This window comes from Pelodiscus sinensis, chromosome 3 (assembly GCF_052426305.1).
Source record: "Pelodiscus sinensis isolate ZL-2025 chromosome 3, ASM5242630v1, whole genome shotgun sequence".
Taxonomy (NCBI): domain Eukaryota; kingdom Metazoa; phylum Chordata; order Testudines; family Trionychidae; genus Pelodiscus; species Pelodiscus sinensis.
In genome coordinates, this window is record NC_143054.1 from 119,996,390 (window position 1) to 120,023,577 (window position 27,188).

The following is a 27,188-nucleotide window of genomic DNA, read 5'->3' on the forward strand; positions in this document are numbered from 1 at the left end:
GGCCCGGCTGAGTGGCGCAGAACTCAGCGAAGCACCATGGTAGGAGGTGAAGAGGAGCGGGGCCTTAACGTACATGGCCAGGCCCCGCCCCCAGGCCGTGTATGTCATCTCCCCGCCCCCCTTTCCCTCCCACCATGGTGCTCGGCTGACTTTTGTGCCACTCAGCTGGGCCACCGCGGGGAGCAAGCGGTGCAAGAGGCCATTTGTGGTCCGTGCTCCCAATGCAGCACCCCTGTGCTTTTTAAAGGAATTAAAAAAATAATAAGGAAAAATACTGATATCTGATCTCTTCCGTATTTGTCATTAGGAACACTAACCCTTCCTACATTTGAATTTGTATACAATGTCCCAATGGTATTCCCAGATGTCCTGAAACTTTGGAAAATTATTATTAAGTCAAAATATTAGAAATTAGTCCTTGATTGTATGGATTCATTTGTGGATTTCTCCAATGGACACAACAATATTCTCTTCTCAGTCGCACAGTATTGAGAAAGCAAAAGCACTAACGCTCTGATCCTGCAACACACTCTGGTCATCAGTTTGGATGGACACCCTACAAAGCTCTTTGTAGGATTAGAGTCTTACTGGTTGGGTGTAAAACATGTCTCAGATCTTTGACATAATGTAACCTTAATAAAATGGCAGAACTACATATTGTTGTTGTCATCACTTGGTCTATTGTGTCTGACTGCCCCCTGGGTTTACTGAGCCCATGCATTTTAGATTATATGTATCAGTGACCTAATATTTATCTATGCCACATAACCAAATCCAAAATGGACTTTATGCTGTTAGACAGCATAAACAAAATATGAAACAATGGAACAAATAAGCTTCATTTAATTCAAATAAAATCCCAGAAATAACCTCACTCCCCTCCTACATTTGCACTTTATCATGATTCATATGTTTTATATTTTATTTCTGTAGTATCACTTTACTCATATGGGGCTGGATTGTAACCTTACAATTACAGGCAGCCAAAGCTCTAGGTTTCTGGTTTGCATGAAATTTTGGCATTTCAGAATTTGGTTTTGTTCCAAATTGGATCAAAACCAACATATTGGTTATATTTCTTATAAACTGGAATCCCCTCCCAAATTAATTTTGGAAACATTTGGTGTTTCTGAAACAAAATTTTTCCTTGGGACCGCCAGCTGCTGACTGAAACTAACAAGAATGTGAATTTCAGTCAGAAGCTTCAGAGGTCCCAGGGGTCTCTGGCTCTAAGACATCTCATGGCTCCCAAACTTCTGGCACAACTGGCTCCTTAGGGTGCCTACCAGCACAAGAAGCCAGTTGACCTGAAAGTCTCCAAAGTCCTGGAGTTCTGAACCCAGGAAAATCCACATGACAGAACTGCCACAGACCTGCAGACTTGGGAAACCCAACTCAGGAAGATTTCTAGGGTACCAGCACTATGGCCAACATCCTGGAAAGCCCTGATATGGTTGTGCTGCCCTGGAAGTAGGAATCCTGAAAACTTGGGGTCCTAGGACTTGGGGGAAGATAGCATAGAGGGGAAGTCTGGAACCAGGAAGTCTGGGCTGTCCAGCATCCTTCCAGGCAAGCGGCAGAGAACCAGGCAGTTTTCAAACACACAACGCTGCCTGAGATTACATGAAAGTTCATTGAATCCAGCCCGTCTTTATGGGTGTGTCTAGACTACATGCCTCCTTCGACGGAGGCATGTAGATTAGCCAGATCGGAAGAGGGAAATGAAGCCGCGATTAAAATAATCGCGGCTTCATTTAAATTTAAATAGCTGCCCCGATCTGCCGATCAGCTGTTTGTCGGCAGATCGGGGGAGTCTGGACGCGATGCCCCGACAAAGAAGCCTTTCTTCATCGACACAGGTAAGCCTCGTGAAACCAGGCTTACCTGTGTCGATGAAGAAAGGCTTCTTTGTCGGGGCATCGCGTCCAGACTCCCCCGATCTGCCGACAAACAGCTGATCGGCAGATCGGGGCAGCCATTTAAATTTAAATGAAGCCGCGATTATTTTAATCGCGGCTTCATTTCCCTCTTCCGATCTGGCTAATCTACATGCCTCCGTCGAAGGAGGCATGTAGTCTAGACACACCCTATGAGAGATGTTCAACAATAAGCATTTGCCAGCTAACTTTCTATTTACAATCCCACCCATGTAAGGGGCAGTGCTGTCTCAGAAGCACCGCAAAAACCAGACCCCAGCATTACCAGCTGTCAAGTTATTTGGTGGTGTTCATGAAATCCCAGCTCCAGGACTCAAATGAGGAAAATCTCATCTTTCATTTAAAGGAAATAAAAATAAAGCTTCTAGCCCTCAAAGTGTTGGCAAAAACCTTGAAAATCATAGAATCAGAAGATTAAGGTTGGGAGAGATCACAAAAGGTGATCTAATCCAACCCCATGCTTGAAGCAGGACCAACCCCAACTAAATCATTCCAGTCAGGGCTTTGCCAAGCCTCACCCTAAATGTGACTGAAGTGAACCCTTGTTGGCTTACAAGCTAGGAAGTAAATACAACAAAGCTCCCAAAAATGTGTTCTTTGGCTAAAGAAAAGATGTATTTCAATTTCATGATTTTGGGGCCTGACCCTTGATTTCTGAATGCTTGGAGTTGTCCGTACTGAGATTGTGATTCAGAATCACAATTTTATCCCTGCTCCCTTTGCTCTAGCAGAGAAGCCATCTGTGCTAGGCCTTTTGCTGCCACAGTTTACTTCCCCTTCTGTAACTAGCTCAGCATCACCAGCCAGCGTGCTCAGCGGGCAGAGCCAAGAATCCACCCACTCTCCTCTCCTATTGAGCCACAAGTAGCAACTTGGCAGCAGCAGCTCTTCCAACAAGCAGGCTGCAGTGATTGTGGGTTGTCTACAAAAACAGAGTAGGGAGGTTCATTACACACTGTTACTTCCCCCTGTACAGGTGCACAGTTGGGCTCACAATTGAGCCCATGATTTTTAAATATGTAACATAAACCTAATGTTGCACACCCAGAAAGAACACAACAGAAACATGCATGAGACTTAAAACAAAAGTTGCATAGGCACCTATTAGTGAGAATTTTAGCTATAAGTGACCAAGTGCAATCCTACAGGCTGGGATTGTCAACAGATAGGTCTTCAAATCTCGCTCATTTTCAGTGAAAGTTGGGCACATGATAACTCCCTTTCTTCCCTTTGAAAATCCCAGCCTGAGTCTCATTTTCAAAAACAATTTAGGGTTTTAGATAGACCATATTTCCCTATGCTGAATATGAGATACATAGTAAACTTACTTGTATTCAAGTGAGTTCAGTGGCAATCAATCAGAACTATGCAGTAAACATCAAGTTGACTGAGCTCCTGTTAAAAAGAAATATTGCACAGTTGTATTCTTTTTATTTACCTTATATTTAAGGCTTTAAGGTTCACATGGGTAGAGGTCGGTCTCTCTCTCTCTCCCTCTCCCTCTCTCTCACACACACACAGTCTCTCTCTCTCCCTCCTGTTCACCACTCTTACATGGGATTGGGATTGATTGACCAAGCTGACTCTCCTTGTCTGGTGCTCTCCACCCTCCTTGCCTGGCTAGGTCCCCAGGTTGGACCCACCTCTCCTGGCATTGGCGCTGCATCTTTACAAGGCAACACTTGGGTGGAGGGCATGCTGGCCACATATCCCTTTCCTCAGATTTCTGCCAGGATTCATGCTGGAATGCAGTCAGCAGCAGCTTCTTAGCACTGTGTGGGAGGGAAGGGACAGGAGCTGCTTCCAATTAAGAGGGGGGTGCAAGTGAAAGGATGACCTGGCCAATGTCCTTACAGAGCTCATCTCTGTCCCCCCTACCCTTGCTCCCCTGTGCCTGGAAGCAGCTTGTCCCTTCTTGCCTGCACAGAGTCAAAAAGCAGCTAACACCTCAGGCTGCTGCTGGCCACAACATATGCCAGCCACTTCCGGTCCCCTATACAGCCTGGTCAGGAAGGGGTTAAGCCCTAAGGCTGCACTGTACACTAGGGCTCAGGGAACCTAACTGTCAGGGCACCCATGAACCCAGCCAAAGAGGTGGCTCAGCAGAAGAGGGCTTCTAGGGGATGGAGCAGCCCCATGCTCCCTGGGAGAAGTACCTAGGGCAGGGGTGGGTACAATACAGCCCGTGAGCTGAATCCAGCCTGCCAAGCCATTTGATCTGGCCTGCGGGCCACCTTGTCAGGGGGACAGGAGTGAGAGACTGCGTGCTCCCCAGGCTCCTGTTGGCTAGGGGGCAGGTTAGCGTAAGAAGTCTTCTCCCTCCACATCGTCCATGGGTGCATAGATGGAGCCACAAGCTGTTCAAAATGGCTAGCAGTTCCCTCTATGAGCTGCGCCCCTGGTGGCGGAGAGGTGGAGGAAAGGAGGTTTTGCGTATTCCCCTGCCTGCAGGCCAACCATCACAGCTGGGGGCAGGGGAGCATGCGAACTCTCTCTCCTCCTCCTCCACAGGGGTAGTGCAGCACGTAAATGGAACCGCCGGCGGTTTCTAGGCACCGCGTGACCCTGGCAGGGGTTGCAAAGTCTTTTTCCCCCAGGGGCGCATGACCAGCAGCAGCACATGGAGGGAACGAACCTATGTGGCTGGGGCTGCTGCAGAAGGGAGCCTCCCTCAGGGACCCTGTTGGACTGCTGTCTGGGAGCCGCCTAAGGTAAGAGACTCCTGGCCAGAGCCTGCCTCTAGCATCTCAGCCCTTCCCACTTCTTAACTCCCTGCCCCAGGTCATCACCCCCCTCTGCCCTACGTCACCTCCCAAATCCTCTGCGTACCACCCCAAATCACAATTCCTTCACAGATCCTGTACAACCTGCTACACCCCTCCCCCAGGTCAAAATTCACTCCTGTGCCCCTACTCCCTCCCAGACCCAGCACCCTAATCCCCTGCCCAAGGTAACAACTCCATACTTCACCTCAACTCTGTCTCAAACCCCACAGCCTCTCCTGAACCCCAATTCCCTATCCTGTGCTCTCTTCTGCACCCAACCTCCATCCCAAACCCCACAACCCCTTCTTAGAGAAGTGCGGCCCTCGACCACTTTCCAAATTCTTGGAGTGTCCCTTGATCAAAGATTATTGCCCACCCCAACCTAGGGTGATGGGGTAGGGCAGCTGAAGAGGATGCTAAGGCCCTGCCAGAGTGGCTGCTGTAGAGCTCACAGAATTAGGATGTGAACAGGATGGGAATTGCTTCTCCCTCACTCTGCCACTTCAAAGGTTAGCTGATGTTCTATGAGGCTTCCCTGTACCAAAACTGTACAGTGCCAGCATATGCAGGACTCAGCTTCTGGCCAACACCCCAGGCTTTCCTGGGGCACTAGCTTACCCAGAAGCAGTGGGGGAAGGAAGGAGCCAGCTAGCCAGGCTATTGGTGAGCTGAGCGCTCTGATTGGGGTAGTTCTTCACACAGCACTGGAAGTGGGATGTACCCCTCTGGATGTGGAAGAGCAGCTGAGCTGGGAGGTGTGAATGGGCAAAGCAGAGAGGACGGGGGGGGGGGGGGAGCATATAAAGGGCCAATGGGTGGGCAGTGGAGGCAACACATAACCATCCACTGCTTAGTGCCTGCCCACTCAGCAGCCACTGCAGCTCACAGCAAGTGCCAGCCAGAAATGGGATGGTAGGGGGCAGGACCCTGCTGGCCAAGAGCTGACACACAGTAGACCAGCAGAGGGAGCATCTGGCTCCACGTGCTGTAGATTTGCCCCCAACCAGCCTTGCACACCCACCTCCATTGTCAGTCACCACACCCCCTCCAACTCACTGCTGGTGGATGGGCAGCTAATGAGCAGGGCCAACAGCAGGGCCTAGCAGTACTGATGGGGAGGAGACAGACAATATGGGACAATTTACCTATTTTTAAGAAAAAGTTGGGACGCCTGCAGAAGGGCTTAAATACAGGATTGTCCTTTTAACAATGGGACATCTGGTCACCCTAGTTTTAGAAGCTTAAGCTTCACTGAAAGTTATTGAGATAGAAATTAGGATCCCTTTCCCCCCAGAAATGAGACTTAAAAAAACAACCAAAAACGCAATCACCTCTAGTTTTTAAAGACAAATTGGAATTTTTCAAGGCAGATGACATATGATGGAGATCTAATTAATCCAATAACATATCTGACTTCAGGAATGGGGATTTGGAGAACCCACTATAACTTTATTACAGAATTCTGCAATAATGGCTCAAAACAGTGGAAGTAAATTCAAGTCTTTGTTATACTACTGCAATTCCAACATCTTCTGTGGAGTTTTAAAAGTGTAACCAAGAGTAGAATTTTACTCAATAGTAGTGTTGTAATTTATAGTAGTCCTTTAAAAAATGATGTTGAGTGCTACTGTATTCTTTTTTAAGGAGCTGCTTGAATAGTGGAGACAGTGTTGCTGAGTTCAATTCTATGTTTTCTTCATATTTTGCCAAAAAATATGCACTGTATAGCTTGTAAGCTCTTTAGAGCAGGGACTCTCTGTTTCTTTGAGTTTGTACAGTGTCTATCATAATAAACCTCTGATCTTGCTTGGTTCCACAGCAACATCATAAACATGATTTAATGCTGGTAATGGTGTGTACACAGCACCATTTTTGTCTAGTCTTTTTTAAAAAAACCCTTTTGATATTCTCAGCTGAAGATCAGGAGAAATCTGCCTAACTGGAGTTAATAAGATGGTAATGTGGACTACGGATAGTGCTCACACTGGCATATCTATGGGGCCACATGCAGGCCTCTCCTGTTGTGGGCTGTTTGAGACTATGGGAGAAAGCATTCCACCTCCTTGTGAGCATGGGGTGTGTGGATATTTGGGGGCAAAAGAGATTACTGAAAAACTAATTCAAAGTACCACTGAATTCCATAATAGCAGTATAAAATACTGGAGTCATAACACAACTTTAAGTTATGAGTTTTTAGAGAATGCTATAAAATACTGTGGGCTTATTTTGCTGCTTTTAAATAAGAGGGAAGGAAATGCCTTGCATCGCTCAGCAGTGATTCCTTTGGGCAGCGAAGGTTGACATTAACAGCAGGGGGAGCTTTGGCCAGAAAGATGGAGGCTGCAAGCCGGAAAGCAGTAACAATATATCCTAAGGGATCTGAAAGGAACATGAAAGATACATGGATAGAATACAGACCAGGAATCAAGTGAAATCGGGGGAAGTATCTATAACTGTATAAAGAGCTTGCGATTTTCTGTGTTCAGGTTTATAAAGCCTTCTGTAGATGAGTAAGTCACATGAAAATGTGAAAAGGTTACAGTTATGCATGGAGTAAACTCAGCTGTATCTGTGTCACAAACAGCAATATGTTGCATTCCTAACTTGGAGATCCTGGATACATTTTGGAAGACACCCAAGCTGTCAGGCTCTGGGCCAGGAGAATCTGTGGTAAGTGCCAGATGCACTCCTAAAACACTACTCACTACCAGCAAACTGATAGAGCAATAATGCCATCAGTTTTGGAGAGAGATACGGACTACCTTCCAAAGTGGAGATTCAGTGTTATCATGGTAGCAGAAGACAGCAGGAAGCAAGAAATTATAAAAAATGGATTTGCCTCCATTTTAGGTAAATCCCAAAATTACTTTTTGATGCCATGATGTTAAACAGTACACTAAAGAGAGGATATTTGAGAGGATCAAAGACAAGGTAAAATCATGAATTAAAAAAAAATTCTTAATCAGTATTTCTAATACCCAGATGTATAGATAGCAACAGAAAATGCAAATAGGCTATTGAAAGAGCAAAAAGAATAAGTGAATCCATATTAGATAAATATTACAAGAGGCTGAAAAATAAGAGAACACGTGGTGCCTTTAGTAGGTCAACAAAGTAGAGAATAATTTATAACTGAATAAGAAAATGAAGAAGTAAGTAGTTTGACCAAATCTGTATTTGGTAAAGAGATATATACCTGGAGAATTTTTTTCCGAGAGGAGATGACAAATCAGAGAATACCAGTTACTAAAAGAGTGATAAGCAAGTATTTGGATTGAAAATAGGTTGCTAAAGCATCACTTTGAGATAAATTACATCTTTGGATTATTGAATAATATACTCTACTCACTTGGTAATACATTATTAAGAAATATGCTCCGATTCAACAGTCCAGATGCTAACAGAAATTCTCCTGATAGTTCCCAATGGGTGTTCTGTCTATCTAAAGAATGTTGGCAAGTAGGTGGAAGAGAGGCTGGAATTAGTCATGTATGCTTCCTGAAAGTTCATGAGAACTAGAATTTTTCAGGGCTCTATTCTAGGCCCAATGTTTTTACATCATTTTGATATAATAAATAAAGTAATAATGGTACTGTGTACGTCTATAGTGCTTTTTACCCAAGGCTCTTGAAGTATTTTACGAAAGTGTAAACTGCTATTCCAGTTTTACAGATGGAAAAACTGGCAAAGAGACATTATAGGACATGTGTGAGGGTATAAAGCAAGGACTCTGCACCACTAAAGTCAATAGTTGTTTCACCACTGAATTCAACAGCAGCAGCATTGGCGTCCAAATTACTCCAAATCAAGAGCAGAGCTCCTCATCTTTCCTATTTCAAGTCTGTCCAAAATGCAAAAGTTTTTATCTTTTCCTCCCTTAACACAAACTAGATCACCTACCCCCTGAATCCTTCTATTAGCTTCCCCTCTCTCTTGCTGTGTAAAATTCACATGCTTTGTACTCACCACAACAGGCCTTCTATCCGCATCTGTTCTCCTGTACTCCCTGCTGCTCTCTAGACTTCCTAGGCTTTCAACTTACTCTGCTTTTCACCTCCTTGTTCTATTCTCAGCTTTATAGCTTATATTATTCTTCCCCTCTGATAGGAGCACACTACCAGCCAAGTGCCCTCATGCTCGTCCTTTAAATCACTTCTTAAAAGCTATCTTTTCCCGAAATCCCTCATTCTTTCTTCCCAGGATGGATAACTTAAACCCCTCCCTGTCCATAACTCTTGTCCTAGGTCTTGTTTTGCATTTGTCTTGACTCTTAATTCTCTTCAGAGAAGGGTACATGTCTTATCTATGTTATGTAAAGTAGCCTGTAAATGTATGACACTGAAAATATTTTAAGAATCACCACTGCCTCTTTCCAGATCTCCTAATGTCCAATTCCCCACTCCAATGTTGCGTTTGGGGTGGCAATTCTTGAATTCCCTGCTAGGCAGTCAGGAAAGTAATTAAGATTTAGAGACACACAGCTGTTTTAGTGCATAATTGTAATAGATTAAGTGAATGGAATCAGAAATGGAGCATGAAATAAAATGTTTAATTGCAAGAGAAATGCACTTGAGTAGAATACTTATGCTAAATAAAGTTTAAATGGCACTGGATTCATTATTACAGTGGAGAAAAAGGAACTGGGTATGTTGGTATATCCAACATTCCTACACTATGTCCAGAGAGGCGCACCATTGTAGAAGATCATCAAGAGGTTTGTTTGCACCAAGGGAAGCAAAAAGGGTCTAATTAGATTACACTTGAACTACCAAGTCCTGTCTGGGTCGTTTTATTTATTTAAAGAGAACACAGAAAAAGGCAATTAAAATGCTGAATGGAATCATGTGAAAGACTGACAAACTTGATATTTAACTTTAAAAAAAGGCTATTAAGGAGGAGGTATTTGAAGTATGTAAACTACTAGAGGGCTAGTTTAAGTTATTAATGTAACATTAAAAGGCCACAATCACATTTTTATTGGAAATTTTGTATCTGATATAATGACAGTAAATATGTAAAGATGACTAAAACTGAGTCCAATTGGGAAAATATTATCTAGGTGCTCATTTTGTACATTTAACAGCACTTTGTATAGTCACTTCCAAGGTTTGTGAAAATCCTTATTCACTGTAAACAGTGAGCAGAAAAACCCTTATAAATACCTTGTAAAGGATTTTTAAAAATGAGGTCATACTATTTAAGAGGCACTCACACAAAGTAGCAACTTGTAATTAGTCAGTTTTTAAAAATGTAAGGTTACAGTATCCCTTTAAACTCCATGAGCTAAATGAGTTGTGAGGGTAGAACAAAGGGGCACAGGTGTATTAATTAAATGGAAATACATGTCAGAACAACTAAAAACCTATATGTTAGAAGTGGTAAGTAGTTAAAATAGATGTCTGGATGACTGTATGGAATGAGACAAAGTTTATGTTCTCTGTTTGGATGCAGTTACCCTCCCTGCTGCATTTTCCCATGCTTCATCTCTTCCCCCAATTGGCTATGTGCTATTTCACACGGCATTTTTCTGGGAGCCCTCTGCCAAAAATGTTACAATAGAGACTGATATTAGAATTGCAGTTCTCACTTTCTGTTTACAAATCACTTTGCTCCCCAGCTCTGATACACTAGCATCACATTCTTTTGTTTGGGTTCACATTATAAGGGACTCTGGTTTTTGTTTTTAAAAACCTTCACTCCCACCCAAATATATTTATTAAAACAACTGCATTCATAGAAGAGTTACCAGGGACTATGGCGGCTTCAGTTGGCACTGCCAACCAGGCTGGTGAAAGTCTGGTTAGAGGCACAGTGGGGGCCCAAGACTAAGGCTGGCTCCCTACTTGCCTGGTTCCATTTGGCTTCTGGAAGTGGCTGCCAGGCACTGCAGCTCTTAGGAACAAGCAGCTCCACACCCTATCTCTGCCTCAAGTGCTGGTTCTGCAGTGCCCACTGGCTGGGAACTGTGACCAATGGGAGCTGTGGGGGTGGTGCCAGCAAGTGTAACACCTGCCAATGTGAGCGCAGTGCTTCAAGCTTCCTTGCATGAGCCTCACACCTGCTTCCTGGAGCCACAGTAAGTACCCTGAACCCACTCCAATGCCCCAAACTCTTCATTTCTGCCCTCACCTGGAGCTCACCCCCCCCCCCCAGCCAGAACTCTCAACCTCCCCCTGCAGCCTGAACCAATCACTTCTAGCCGCACCCAGAGTCTGCACTTCCAGTCCAGAGACCTCATCTCCCCTCCGCATCAGCCCCCTGCCAAGTGAAAGTAAATGAGGGTAGGGGAGAATGAGTGACAGTGGGGGGAGCATGGAGCTAACAGGGCTGCAGCCTCGGAGAAGGGACGGGGCATGGTTGGGACAGAGGTGTTTAATTTTGGGCAATCTGAAAGTCGGCAACCCTAATGTACATCCATTTTTTATACCAAACCTTTTAACTCAGCCCATCAACTAAATGCTAGGCCTCAACTAAATTGATACTGTCTTTTTAATCCTCTATAATAACCACTCTCAAAAGGATGGGAAAAGTTACAAGTAACTTTCTCAGATTAGTGCGTAGGCACTTAACTAGGTTCCACTCCCCCGCAACACTATTCAATCAGCTCTCCACATAGAATCTCCAAGGAATTTGCATGTGAAAACATCACAAGATACTGAAAAATCTTTGAAAACTGGAATGTCTTAAGTAATTGGTTTTAATATATACTTTAGAATACTGGTTTTAATAAAGAGCTGTTTGGAAGGTTGTCTCCTGTGCCCTTGAGTTTCTGCTTATGAATATTTATGTTGTACTGGGAAACAAAAAAAGGGCTTCTGTTCAAATTCAGCCTGTGACAAACAGATGAGTCCCTTGGCTATATCCCAGATAAGACAGACATAAAACAGGTAGCTGTCACGCAGTCACCATTTTCTGTGTTCCTTGGACACAGCTTTGTTACTATCTCTTCAATTCCCCTCTCCTCATCATAACCAGGTCTAATCATATGCTTGGAGGCTTTTGTCCTCCTGGATCTTTAGACAGGGCATAGGCATGTTAGGAGCAGCACACACAGTGTCTGCTTCACCTGACTGACAGCTCCAGACTTGGCCTGCCTAACCTCTGCCTTGCAGCTTCTATTTCCAATCACTGCAAATCTTGCAAGGTACTCATAGGTTCGGTTAAGAATTTCACAGATAAAGGGACCTCCTCTAGCAGTCTTAGGGCCCTATAGACAGGCACTCCACAGAGGGAAAACAGCACATGGCTCCAAAAGGGCTCCTCCAACAAGTTATTGGGTTCAAAATGGGGGCAATTTGGTGAAATTTATGGCTTGTGTTATACAGGCGGCCAGACTAGATGACCACTGTGATCTTTCCTGGCTTTAAAACTGATGAACACACTTCATAAATTGCATAAAACATAGTGTTCCAATGCTGTCTTGTCAAATAACCATTCCCAAACTATCATCTGACTATTCAAAAAACAAAACTTCGAGGAGATGTCATGCAAAAAATAAACTAAGAGAATGTGGAGACTGTACTATGAAACTGTCAAAAAATAGGAATGGACAAAGTCAAGGTTGTACGTGCAACTTGAACTCTATCACTTTGTGGACATGCATTATAATAGTCTTTAAATAACACCAGATCATATACAACTTCTCAAGTAATACAATGTAAAATATTTTCTACCAATGGACATTTGTGTGAAGCATCTTGTATCACTGAATAAAATTCTATGCACGCCAAAAAGAGTTCATGACAGTCAGTTATTTTAAGAGTACCTATTAAATCATACACTCAGCATATACAACAGTAATAAACATATATAGACTACCTAATTTTGCAGTTAAATTAGCTTGGGTCTGAACTGTCTCATCCATAAATTGCATCTAAAAAAGCTATTAAGTTCTGGAATTTCCTGACTGGCTAGAATATGAAAAATACTGAACTGCTCTGGAAAAAGAAGGGTTTCAAGGTCCACAATGGGTTGGATAAAAATGTCATTTTGAGTCTTAATGGTGCTTGAGACCCTGGACTTGAAACTCTTCCATATTGAGAAGTGAATATTGTTCGCTCTGTAATTTTTTTTTTGAGGCGGGGGGTGGGGGGAACATTAAGTGAGGAAAGAAACATTTGTGGAAGGAGAGGACTTGTTCTGTTTTCTCAGAGTTTAAGGCCAAAAGGGACAATTGCATCCTGTAGTCTTATCTACTGTATATCACAAGCCACTAAATTTCATCTACTTACCCCTGAAACTTGGGTCTGAGTAAGCAAAAGACTTTGACCAGAGGCATACCTTCCAGAAAGGTACAAGTTGGACCTCTACAATCTGGACTTCCCTTCTCCAGCAACATCCATGGTCCAGTATCCAAAGGTGCTCTGGGGCTAGAGCACTCATGTGGCCTGCAACTCCTCCCCCACCCTCCCAGAGCTATCAGAATGCTGCAAATAGCTCATTTGTGGCATTCAGACTCAGGGAGGGAAAGGAATGGGTATGGAATGGGGGGTGCTTGGGGAAAAAAACAGGACAGTTGTGGAGCCCCACAGTTGCGTGCCAGGAGGTCCCAGTGACCAGTGGTGGAGCCCAGAGGCCAGATGCACAGCCCTGCAGGTGAGAACTGGCAGTGGAGCCCCATGACCAGCTGTGTAGTGCCTCAGCTGGGGGCCAAGAGCACAGACCCTGCCAGCAATTGGGCACCACTTCTAGAATCCACCCACAGGGCTCCGCAGCTGCCCTGCCTCTTTCCCCAAGCACCCCGCCACTACTGCTTCATTAATGGCAATTCCACTGCTGCCACTGGAGTGGAGCCCCACAGCCAATGGCAGCAGAAGGGTTGTCATTGACCTTTCTTGATCCAGTAAATTCCCTGGTTCGGGATCAGTCAAGACCTGAGGGCGCCAGATCAGGGAGGTTCAGCCTATATCTAGTCTTGATCTGAGGACATCAAAAGAGATAAAATCCATCTCTCCTTTTAGTATTTTCAGTGATTAAATTACTCTCACTCTTAAAAAAAACCAAAGTTAGAATTTGTCTGGCTTTAGCTTCCAGCCTTTGGATCTTGTTATGTCTTTCTCTGCTAGATTAAATAGCCCTTTAGTATCTGCTATTTCCTCCAGAGGTGAGAGCAACTTAACATTTCTTATAGGTACTGTCCTATTGCAACCCAGGTACCTGCCAGGTCTTTAAATAGCTCCCTCCTGACTTTTGCCACACCTCATCCAGCATTTGCCGGAGCTGCAGGCCAGGCGCACCCACTTACTTTCGCTTCTAATTGTCTCCTTGTAAAGTTACTTACACATGTTGATCATATCACCTCTTAGTCTTCTTTTCCATAACTTAAAACTAATCCAGATATTTATCTCTCTCACTGCAAGGCATTTTTTTCTAGACTTGAAATAATTTTTGTGGCTCTTTTCCTCCCTTCCCCATTATTCACTGTTCCACCAAACTGTGTCATCCTCAAATTTTATCAGATGTGATTTTATATTTACATCCAGATCAGTGGCAACAGTGCTAAAGCTCTGGAGACTTAGAAACAATTCTTTTGGAATTTCACTAGAAACTTCCCCGTTTGATGTCAGTTAGCCCATTTTAATCCATTTAATGTGGTTCTCTATTGATACTGTACTGTATGGTATTGTACAACATCCGATCAAAGAATAAGTCAAATGCTTTGCAAACATTTATTTTGCATCTATGCAAATTTGTAATCACCATAAAGAATGAAATCAAATTTGTTTGACAAAACCTAAAGCCATAAAGCCATGTTGACTGGCATTTATTATATTCTATCTTTTCTTTATCAATTAAACCCTATATCAGCTTTTCTGTTAATTTGCCCAGGATTTATGTCAGGCTTGCCAGTCTATTGTTACTTTCAGGGTCATCTTTCCTGCCTTCTTTGAACACTTGCACAAAACTAGCACTCTTCTAGTCTTCTGGAACTTTCAGAGTATGACAAAGTTTATTAAAAATTAACATCAGTGGCCCACATATCACCTTAGTCTGCCCTTTTAGAACTGCTGAGTACAAGTTATCTAGTCCTGACTATTTAAAATGTTTATTCTTAGTAGATGTTGCTTACATCTTCCTCAGTTATTAATGGACTAAAAAGCACATCAATCTCATATGATACAAACATCATCTTGCCTCTTTTCCAGTAGACAACAAAAATGTGTATTTAATGTTTCTGCCTATTCTGGATCATCATCAGTTTTTCCATCTCCATCTAGTAATATGCCAATATTATTTAAGTGCTGTTTGAAGTGTCTCAGATGTTTAGAATTTAAAATGTAGTCCAGGTGGAGATAGTTTAGTGGGAAAATGCTGGTGAAGTTGGGGAAGAAAGATGGTCTTGTGCTAAGGCACTGGGAGAACTGGAGTGAATTCCTGATTCTGCCACAGACTTCCTGTGTACTCATGGACAAGTTACTTTATCTTTTTGTGTCATAACTTCCCCATCTATCAAATGAGAATAATAATACTTCCCTACCTTCGCAAGGCTTCTGTAAAGACAAACTCATTAGATATGCGTTGACCAGGTACTATGGTGATGGGAGTCACATAAATATTTAGCTAGCAAGCTAATCATATTTATTGCAAAAGAGGTATTAATAAAGAACTGACTCCTATGTCTTAAAATCTATATCAGTGGTGACCTATATTGCAGAGTCATGCATTCAATATTATTTCATTCAGTTTAATGTTAATAAAAATATTATCTGTGGATATCTGAGGTATCTATAGCGATAGAAATGTAGCCGTGTTAGTCTGGGGTAGTTGAAGCAAAATGCAGGACAATGTAGCACTTTAAAGACTAACAAGATGGTTTATTAGATGATGAGCTTTCGTGGGTCAGACCCACTTCCTCAGATCAAATAGTGGAAGAAAGTAGTCACAACCATATATACCAAAGGATACAATTAAAACATCGTACCCAAAGGACTGAAAGTGAGGTATCTATGGCATCAGAAAAATAAAAAGCAACAAAAACACCAACCAAATAACAAAACAGTTTACTTTCTGAACACCCCAGAACTTCAAGAAATCTTTAATCTTTGAAGCTGATCCCTATTTTTATAATGGGTTAAACCAAAACTAAAATGCACTGAAACAAACACAAGAATTATCATTCCAATACCCCCAAGTTACCTCACATCACAATTGTCACTGCATATACCACTAAAGCAACTGAGAATTATTACATTGCCCAAGTTCTCTGTCCCATGGTGCCATCTTGAAAGACTAAGGACAGAGATTTTCCCAGTTCAAAACCCTTGCGCATGAAACTCCATCTCCAAGGATATCTACAAGAACTGTTCTGTAGCGATTGTTAAAGACATACACCACTTCTATAGTTCATTTATACTATATTCGCCTTTTCAAGTGGGTTATGTTTTCCATTTGCTGATCATTTGTGTTTGCATTTATATAACATAGTCTTATACTCAAAGTGCTAAACAAATATTCACTGCTATTCAGAAACACTCCTCAGAAGTGAGCTGAGAAGCATTATCCTTTTTTTCGGGCAGGTAGGCAAATATATTCTCTGATAACATTGTTATTCTCTCTTTGTCTATCGTCTCTTATTCACTACTGAGATTTTGACTCCAGTCTATGATCAGCTCGTGATCCCACCATCCATTGCCCACTTGTTTAAGTTTCTAAATGAGCATCTTCTTGTTTTCTCCTATATTGTCCCTCACACTTGGGAGACGTTCCCCAAAAACATCCATAAAGCTACCTCATTACCGTCGATCAAAAACACTCCTTAGTCATGAAGCCTAAAAAAAAAAAACAAAAGCGGGGGGGATAGTACTTAAAAAAGGTCAACTGGTGCAGTAAAACCACTGTCTCAACATCCTGACCAATATTGTCTCATGGTTTCCTTGTACTCTCCACCTGCTTGTTTCCACTTCTTGTCTTTTACTTAGATGGTAAGTGCTTTGGGGCAGAGACTTTTTGTTCTGGTTTTATAAAGCAGCTAGCACAGTGGGGTTCTGGTCCTTGATTAGGGTTCTAGATACAGGCAGTCCCCAACTTACACGGATCCGACTTATGTCGGATCCGCACTTACGAATGGGGCTTTCTCGCCCCGGAGCTCACAGGCAGCAGTCAGCCACCTCGATCTCCGGGGCGAGAAAAGCTGCTCCCGGTGCCCCTGGTCTGCTGGGGACCGTCTCCAGCAAACCAGGGGCACCGGGAGCAAAGCGGTCCCGTGCCAGAGCAAAGCCTCAGAGGCGAGGCACCCCCCGCTGCCGCTTTGCTCCCTGTGTCCCAGGTCTGGGGGGGGGGGGGGCGCAGCTAGTGTGCCCCCCCCCAGCAGACCAGGCTTTTGTTGTGGACCCTGGGGCAGAGCAGCTGGGGCGCTGCCAGTTGGTCCCACAGCGCCGCTCTGGGCACTACTGGACCAACCCGGCAGCACCCCAGCTGCTCTGACCCAGGCGTCCTGATTCAGCCGCTGCTGGTCAGTTTCAGCAGCGGCTGAATCAGGACTCCTGGGGCAGAGCAGCTGGGGTGCTGCTGGGTTGGTCCAGTAGCGCCGAGGAGCGGTGCTACTGGAGCAACCCAGCAGCACCCCAGCTGCTCTGCCCCAGAGGTCCCCAAGTCAGCCGTTGCTGAAACTGACCAGCGCTGACTACAGGAAGCCCGAGGCACAGTTGCTCTGCCCCGGGCTTCCTGGAATCAGCTGCTGATCAGTTTCAGCAGCAGCTGACTTGGGGTTCTTAAGTTGAATCTGTATGTAAGTCAGAACTGGCGGTCAGTTTCAGCAGCGGCTGAATCTGGACGCCAGTTCTGACTTACATACAAATTCAACTTAAGAACAAACCTACAGTCCCTATCTTGTACGTAACCTGGGGACTGCCTGTACTACAGTAGTGCAAATAAATAAGAATGATGTTTGACTGGTTGACTGTGATGTCATTTGATGTCCTGCTATAGCTTGGGTTGGGGGCCGGGCGTGGGGTACAAGAGACTAGAAAATTCTTTCCACTACTGTCCGTTAACTTAACTCACCATTTCATTCACAAAACGTGAGGCTGAATGCAGGTTGAACAAGCAAAACCTTATTAAATCCTGTGCACTATGTGGCTGAGTTGCTTTCCACATTCCCTGTTGCACTCAGGTGCCCTTAATAACAGTCCCTCCAGGAAACATGGGCCCTCTAACTCCAGTTCCACTGATCACAATATAGTCGCTTATTATTCTTCTAATTTGCCATCGGACTTCTAATTACAGTTGCTCCAAAAGATACTGCCATAGCTTTGATGAAATGAGATCAAACAGCTGTAAGTACAGGGACTTTTGGTAGTATGTAATACTTAATAACTTATTGTTTACTTCATCTAGAAATAGTCTGGGAAAACACAGTATATCCTGTGTGATCTTTATCATAAAACACAAATAATCTAGATGATTTTAAAAAACTTCATTTTTCTCTTGAAATAATACATCAAGTACTCTTCTTGCATTCAAAGTATGTAAAAAGAGTTTCTCCTTAATAGCATGGAGCTCTAGAAAAAATAACAGCAAATTAATTGTCTAATTGATTTGAAATTCAGAAACCACTATTGGCAAAAACCTGAGATCAGATTTAAGAACTTCTTTATCATTATGGAGCAACTTAAGCGGTGTACCAGTCCTCAAGACTTTTAGCTCACTCAGCCTCCTGGCTGATGTTGTGGCAATAATTACTGCCATTTTAGGAGATAAATAATACAAAGGACACTCGGCAGCCAAGGGTTGAAAAGGTTGTTTAAATGAGTGTAGTTAAGACCAAAATAATATCCCAAGGAGAGATGTATTCAAAAGGAATACATATTACATGATCACTGTGCAGAATATAGTTAAGAAATGTATGACAGGATTAACACAAATACGATATATTTGAAAGTTCATTTAGCAGATGAGTTAGATAACTCTTATTTCAGTGTATAGTATTAAATCTTCAAAAGCACAAGGTATAGGGTCTGGGAAATTTAGATTTTCCATGCATTCAAATCTTGAATCTGGACTACTTCCAACCCCAACATTTTCTGGTACATAGGTTTTTAGAATTAAACAGTATAGTCCATGCCATTGAGGAACTCAATTGTTAAAAAGTAGACAGAGCCAGAGCCCAGTCACCTACACAAACAAGTGAATCTGAGAATCTGGATGAAGAATCCTTCACTATTGAAAGGCCAGAAGATCTGGAAACAGAGAACACTTTTAAAGACACCAGAGTGCTGATGCACCTTCTAGCTCAATGGAAAGGAGCAGGGACAAGAAGCATACAGTACAACAGGGAAGTATTAGAGATGGATTGGCTGTTCCTTCCCTCTCTGAAGTGGAAGATGTGACACTATTTTTAAAAATAATCTATCCTCTGGTAGACTTTCCCTGCTATGTAGTCCAATATAAAGCCTATAAATAAAATAATCTGCATTAGAGATTTGACTTTTTGACATTCAGAAGTACTTCCAGAAAAGAGAGAAGTACTTCTGAAAAGAGAGAGCGGTTGTAAAGAGAGCGGTTGTAAAATCAATGTGGCTTAATAGATCCTCACAGCCTTCAATAGCCAATCTTCTAAATATGGATAAACATGCCGTGATTTCTCAAATTAACCACCAACACATAGAAGTGCTTTGTAAAAACATTTGGCTGCTGTGAACAGGCCAAATGGAAGCACTCTGACTGGAAATGATATCCCACTGCCACAAAATGAAGGCATGTTCAATGACCGTGTCAAATAGAGATATGAAAATGTACATACTTTTTAAAACTGAATGTAGTGAATTAACTACACATTTGAAAGCAAAGCAACAGTGAAAACCAGAGTTAACACATGAAAAAAAACTTTACTTGCTCAGGTCTCTTACATTTAAAATGAGAAGAAAGCCCTTGTTCTTTTTTTTCCACCAGAAAATATATTGAATAAATCCTCTGATCCCTCACATTTTCTGATATCTCTTCAACAGTCCCCATTAGAAACTATTTCTTCTTTTCCAAAAGTAGAATACCCTCTGGAGAAGGTTCCCTGAAACAGAGAAAGGGAAGAGACCTCGCTGATTGAGAACTGAGAACCAATCCTCATAACAAATGGGAGGTCTGATACTCAAAGATAACACAGAAGGATCAGATTACTTAAATTCAGGCCATAGTTTAAAATACCCCTTTTTGTGCTCTCTCTGAAAAGACGCAGTCTACTGGTACTGCTGTTAACATCTTCGATTTGATGAGAAATAAACAGAGGATGATAGAAAGGAGCAGATGATCTGCTCCTAGAAGAAATTGAGTCCAAAGAGTCATTGATTTTTGTATCCTCCAGCTTTTCCAACAACTCATCCATCTTTTCACTGAAAAAAAAATTGCCTTCAAAGGGCAGATCTTCCACTTTAATTTGAGTATGCAGAGCTGGAAAAGAGGAGCAAAACGAAGCATATCTTTACAAAATAACTGTAGAAGAAGCCAACACTCTAGCAGAAGAGTCTGAGGCATCAAATAAAGCCAGGAGAGAATGCTTTGCTATATTGTGAGCCTCCATTAGGACTGCGTTAGCCAATTTTGACATCCAGCAAATTCTGCACAAACAGTATAATCTTTTCCTACAAATGAAACTGGTAGAGGACCATAATTGCTTGGTAATTTGTTGCCCTAATACCAAGAGAAGAACAAAAGAGAACACCTTTCTCCCAAGAGAATCAATCATTTCCCCATCTCTGTCCACAAGAGTGGAAAATTTGTGTCCAGATCTCAAACTACTACTGGCAACTAGGGGAGCTGATAGCCACATCAGGTCCCTGGTAAGATGGAAGGGGGCGGGAATGCACTCCTGGAAGGGGTGGGGCCTTGGCCTTGGGCAGCCATCCCTCAGTGCCACCAGAGTGCACCACATTACCCCTCCCAACCCTTAGAACTGCCCAGGCACCATGCATGATGCTCTGGCTGCGATTTAAAGGCCTTGAGCTCTGGGTGCCACCACTGCTGCCAGGGCTGGATTAAGGTCTTCGTAGGCCCTAGGCACTCCCATAATCATAAGCCTTTAAATTAGCGTATCTCTCTGTATATATGTATGTAGTTTGTTGACTATAGATAGCAAATTATTAAGTTTGAGTTAGCCTTTTTCTTTTCTTATTTTCAAGTCAATTATGAATTTTTTGTCGGCCCTACATTTTTTGTAGTCCTGAAGCTTTTTCATGGGCCATAGCCACTGTGTCTATGGTGCCTAATGGATAATCTGGCCCTCACTGCCATAGTAGTGATGGCGGCAGCCAGGAGCCCTGGGCTCTTTACAATTACTGGTCCCTGCAGCAACTGCTCCCTTTGCCCCATCTCTCAGTTAATGGGCATGCTGGCAGTAGTGAGCACTAGTGAATTAGTCACAGCATGTGGGGGAAAAATGAAACAAAAAACCCTTCTGAGCCTATCTAATATAATTTGTTTGCCTTCTTAGAAATAGGCTGACAAGAGGCAAGAATGGAACAAATAGTCTTAAACAGACCATCAAGAAATGGTGGTAACATCCTACTTTTGGAGGTCACTCCAAGGATGTCAAACACCAGATGGAAAGTTTCCTCCACAGGTTCCATGGGATCTGCCATGCAATGAAACATCACAGCATCTTCAAAAAGGGAAAAGAACCAATAGAGTCAAACCAACCTGATAGCTTTATTTGACAGGTTAACAAGCCTTGTGGATGGGGGGAAGCAGTAGATGTGTTGGACCTTGATTTCAATAAAGCTTTAGATACTATCTCACATGACCTTCTCACAAACAAACAAGAAATGCAACCTAGATGGAGCAACTATAAGATGGGTGGAAAATCATTCCCAGAGAGTAGTTATCAGTGATTCACAGTCATGCTGGCAGGGTATAATAAGCAATGTCCTGCAGGGATCCGTTCTGAGCATATTATAAGCAAGACACAAAAAGTAATTCTTCTACTCTACTCTGAGCTCATTAGGCCTCAACTGGAGTACTGTGTCCACTTCTGGGTGCCACATTTCAGGAAAGACATGGACAGACTGGAGCAAGTTCAGAGAAGATCAACAAAAATGATTAACAATATAGAAAAAATGACTTGTGAGGCAAGATTGAAAGAACTGGGGTTGTTTAATCTGGAAAAGAGAATACTGAGAAGAGACTTGATAACGGTTTTCAAGTACAGGCAGTCCCCGAGTTACGCGGATCTGACTTACGTCGGATCCGCAGTTACGAACCGGGCCCTTCCTCTCCCTGGTCTCCAGCAGACCAGGGAGAGGAAGCAAAGCGGCAGAACACACGGGCAGCGGACAGCCCAGACGCGTCTGGGCTGTCAGCTGGCCGCATGCTCCACGGCTTTGCTCTGCTCTGCTCCCCCTCCCCCTGGTCTGCTGAACCAACCCAGCAGCACCCCAGCTGCTCTGCCCCAGGTGTCCCCAAGTCAGCAGCTGCTGAAAATGACCAGTGGCTGACTACAGGAAGCCCCTGCCCCGGGCTTCCTGGAATCAGCCACTGATCAGTTTCAGCAGCAGCTGACTTGAGGATGCCTGGGGTTCTTAAGTTGAATCTATATGTAAGTCAGAACTGGCATCCAGATTCAGCCACTGTTGAAACTGATCAGTTTCAGCAGTGACTGAATCTGGACGCCAGTTCCGACTTACATACAGATTCAACTTAAGAACAAACCTACAGTCCCTATCTTGTACGTAACCCGGGGACTGCCTTTACCTAAAAGGTTATTACAAGGAAGAGGGAGAAAAATTATTCTCCTTAACATCTGAGGATAGGACAAGAAGCAATGAGCTTAAATTGCAGCAAGGGAAGTTTAGGTTGGACATTAGGAAAAACTTCCTGTCAATGTGGTTAAGCACTGCAATAAATTGTCTAAGGAGACAGTGGAATCTCCATCATTGGAGATTTTCAAGAGCAAGTTAGACAAACACCTATCAGAGCTGGTCTAGATCGGAGTGGGCAAGAGCCTGTCAGCGGGCCACATCCGGCCCGCCTAACTCTTTTATCCGGCCTGCGCAGCATTTTCCGGCCTCGCCCCCTAACATGTTGCCTGGGAGCCAGGAACACTCGAGCCCTTTTAACTGCCTCTATTTAGAGGGCTCACACCTTCCCTGTGGCTGTTTAGGTGTGAGCCCTTTAAATAGCAGGAGTTGAAAGGGCTCGTAGCTCCCACCCACTGCTGATATATTGCCTGGGAGCCGCAGGAGAGGCACGAGCCCTTTCAACTCCTGCTATTTAAAGGCCATGCCCTTTCTGCTTGAGGCCCTTCCCCTTCCAGAGTGGCCCACAACCACTTCAAAAAATATTTAAGTGCCCCGCCCTTTCAAAAATTATTGCTCTTCCTTGGTGTAGATAATGCTTAATTCTGCCATGAGTGCAGGAGACAGGACTTGATGACCTTTCGAGGTCTCTTCCAGACCTACAATTCCATGATTTTAAGTGGTACAAGTAATTCCTCCATACTCATCTGATATAGTCTACTGTCAGCATGCTCTTGTTCAAAAAGAAGGGCTACTTTTTCTTGAAATTGCTGTCCAGGAACAGCTACATTGCTTGATTACACTTAAATGAAACGTCACCTCTCCAACCATGATCGCAACTATTGTATACTTCTGTGGCAGTTCCCAGTAAGTCCCTGAAGTCCAGAACTTCTAGTTTCATCAGCAACTGGGATTTGGTAACATAACTGCAGAATGAGAAAAAGGGGATACAAACCATGAGCAAATAGGTCTTTTTATTATTCTTCTATCCTCCTCTAGATCAATCCATCTTCATATCTGTGATAGAACAGATGTAAATGGAGAGAAAGCTTTAGCTGAGAACCTGTTGGAGTCTTAAGAGAAAGAAATACAGATAGACAAACCTCTTCTGCTCTTCATTTTTCAGATAAAAATGATACAGACCTTGGAACCCATGAACATTTTCTCTTCCTCAAGATAGTTTGTTTGAACTCACTCGTTCAAAGCCAAATGGTGTACATCAGTTATCTTCAGATGCAAAAACGGACCCAGAACCAGAGCAGGTGTTGAAACCAATTCAAAGTCCTGGAGAGCATGAGATCTAATGAAATACTCAACTGCATATACTTGGTTCTTGAAGCTGAACCCAGAACCAGCTTTGATTTTAGAGCCATAGAGACCATGTCAGAATTGGACAGATTGGACATATCTTCTGCACACAACCCAGCACTTGTAAAAGTTAACATCCCTTCCCTTGCCACCTTTAAACTACATCAGCTACTAGAGAAACTCACAGGAGCTGAAACTGGCCACTTAGATCTTGGACCCAAATAATGCCTTGGTCTGGCGGATTCTGCCCCAAGGATACCATCATGGGGAAACATCTGCATCTGTTCTGCCTCACTTTGCGAGCTTCAGGTGTGAAAAAACAGCAGATGAAACACCCAGAAGGAGAAGAGCCCTCTCCAAAGCACTGTAGGAACTTAACATGGTCATTCGATACTGAGAAGATGCCTGGGCACAAAGGACATCTCTTGAAACTCTATGTCTTCAGTTCCACCATAAGTTGGAAACAAGCTACTAACTACCTAAAATTATCTATACTTATGTAAACTATACTAAATGATTAATAAGGCACCAAGAATGAAAAAGCCCATCTCCAAAGGGATCAGAGCAGTTCGCTTCCATCTCATACAATGGTTGGAAGGAAATGAGGTGGCAGAAGACACTGTGCCCCCTTATATAGCCTCACTCTTCGCATGTCTGGAGACCCTGAAAAGGAGACAGAGGATGGGGGATGCAAGCACTCCGACACTGCTTGGAGAAAGTTCTACCATTAGGCACCATCAGGCCAATCAATAACCATAAGAAGAAATATGGAGAGCCACTCGAAGAAGAAAGGTTACTTTAATACAGTAGAGTGCCGATTATCCGACCTAAACAGGACCGACAGGTGGTCGGATTACCGAAAATGTCGGATAATAGGGAGTACAGGGAGGGAGGGATACCTACCTGGCCCTGGCCCCTTCCCTCCCTGCAGCTCCCGGGCACGGGCTAGGAGAATGGCTTTGCTTGCTGCCCCGTCGCTCTCCTGGTGACGCTGATGCTGCTCCTGCTGGCGCCACTTCGTCCCCATGCCTGCCTGGCCCCTTCCCTCCCTGCAGCTCCCAGATCAGCAGGATCAGCGTTGCCAGGAGAGCGACGGGGCAGCGAGTGGGGCCATTCTCTCGGCCTGCACCCGGGAGCTGCAGGGAGAGAAGGGGCCAGGCAAGGATGGGGACGAACCGGCACTGGCAGGAGGCTCCGACCTGCGGGAGGCTGCTGGAGCCTCTTCAGCCGGGGAGGCTGCATGCAGCATAGCAGCGTAGGGCGGCTGGCTTGGGGGCTACATACTCGCGCTGCGCTCAGCTGACAATGGTCCACAGCTATGTCAGATAAAGCGGAATGTTGGATTACCGAAGGTCAGATAATCAGGACTCTACTGTATAGCAAGAGGACAAAATCTCATTAACAATAAATTAAGTAATTAAAACAAAACATAAAGAATCTCTGAAGTGTAGATTGATACTCAGCCATCTCTAGTCTTCACTCACTGGTATAAATCAAAACTGCTTATTTGTGACATACTGTGAGGCTTATTACCCATGTGTGGGCTAAACAGAAAAGGAGTTAGACTACAATAATGGTAATGTGCTAATAGTCTAACATCATAAACCAGAGTACTTTTTAAAACATATAATTAAAAAAACAAACAGAAATGCTCACCACTTTTTGCACTAAATAGCAACCCCCAAACCTACTAAAATTCAGACCCAAAACTTTTAAGAAAATTCTACGGGAAATAGATATGTGATTGATAAAGACAGTTACACATGCTATTCTGTTTTCAGTGAAGGGACAAAATAAATATCAGTCTTGTAATTATTGGACTGTCACATGAGTCAATAGCATTTCCTAAGAGAGACTGTGTTATTGTCATATAGGAGGAGAGGACTCAGTCTTTTAAACTCAATAGAAACAAAGTTGATTCCAACCTGCAAGTGATGTTTATGCTTATTGCCTTAACCTACGGTCCAGACAAAGTAAGGCCTGGAGCAACGGAAAATATACTGCAATACCTAAACAGTCAAAAGAGTGAGAAAAAGAACTAATAGATATCTTATCCATGACAATTTTCACCTTTTAACTTTATTCACAGTCATGTGTTGTTATGACCTGTGGATTGTTCTCTGATAATTTGTCTGATGCATTTTTGCAGATACTAGAAGTTGTGCCTGTTTGCTGAATTCAGTTCCAGTAGCCTAGGATGAGGAAGGGGACATACAATAGCTTAGGACAAGGAAGGTGATGGGGGAGGGGAGAAAGTTTTACTTCCTGCCCTTCAGTGGAGCAGGCTGTGAGGCAGGGTTTGTTTGTTTTTTGTTTGTTTTTTGTCTTAGCTCAAGGCAACAGAAAGGGTTAATCCATCACTGCCTAGTAATTGCTTCTTTTATCAGAAGGAAACATGCAGATATCCTGACTCTAATATCTGTAATTGTCTCCGGTCTTAAGTATATCACAGACACTGTCATATTGTTTGGTCCTGCCTCTGTAGACGGAACTGAAATGTTTTAACTATGTTGCAGACAATTGCTTAACCTTGGACTTTACAAGGCTTTATTATGATATAGTGACATGGTGCAATATCTTTAGGAGGTCAGACTAGACAACAGCAGAGGTCCCTGCTAGCCTTAAAAATCCACGAATCTTCTGTGCAGGCAAAACCAAACCATGTCTTGGCCATGTTGGGGCACTGCTTTCACGTACTCCAATATGGCCCTTTGCGTGATAAATGGGACCTGACATCCCATTTCAGAAAAGTATTTAAGCACATGAGTAGGCTTAAAACAGGAATATGCAAGTGCTGCAACTAATTATTTGCTTAAAGTTGGGCATGTTCTTAAGTATCATGCTTAACAGGGACCAGAAACTATAACACTGAAGAGTTTAGTTTTCAGCTTCAGTTCCTTGCAAAATTTTAAAAATATAACATATCTTCTTCCAAAACATCCCTCAGCACAGAGTGTTAAATTTAGACAGCATAGCAGACTGCTGAATTTTGTTTATTAATATTTAGAAGGTTCCTTTCCAACACGTAAGGATTTATGGCAGACTCTTTTTAACCATTTAAGGCATTGGAACATACCAAGCAACTGTGCCTCAGGGTAGTACTTATGTTATAGAGAAGGCTGGCAGTGACTACACAGTTAGAGATGTGTTCTAAAATGCATTTAAAATAGGGCAGAAAAGTCTGTCTCTCTAAAAGTAGGTTGCTTATTCAGTGTGAAATGCCATGCATGCACAGACAGTTTTTATACTCTTTGAATTTTCTGCACAGTTTTAGTTTGGTTTCTATTTTTTAATTAAAGTCTTTTGAACTTGGGTTCTATCTGAATTTTTCCCTTGACAATCCTACTGTTTACCAAGCTCTTTCAAAAAAAATCATCCATCTATACAAAAATGGGTAGAAAGGTGGATACTAGTGCAAATGGTAGGGGTTTTTAAAAAAGAAAATTACATTTAGATGA

General features: G+C 43.2%; 1 long non-coding RNA gene across 1 annotated transcript in view; it reads right to left on the bottom strand.

Annotated features, from left to right (window-relative positions):
- LOC149524717 (uncharacterized) overlaps window positions 1-27,188 on the bottom strand; it is a 141,703-nt gene that overhangs the window by 16,088 nt on the left and 98,427 nt on the right. The window contains exon 4 of the long non-coding RNA XR_016349226.1: window positions 3,266-3,332. This is a non-coding gene — a long non-coding RNA (uncharacterized LOC149524717). The remainder of the gene's footprint in view (window positions 1-3,265; window positions 3,333-27,188) is intronic.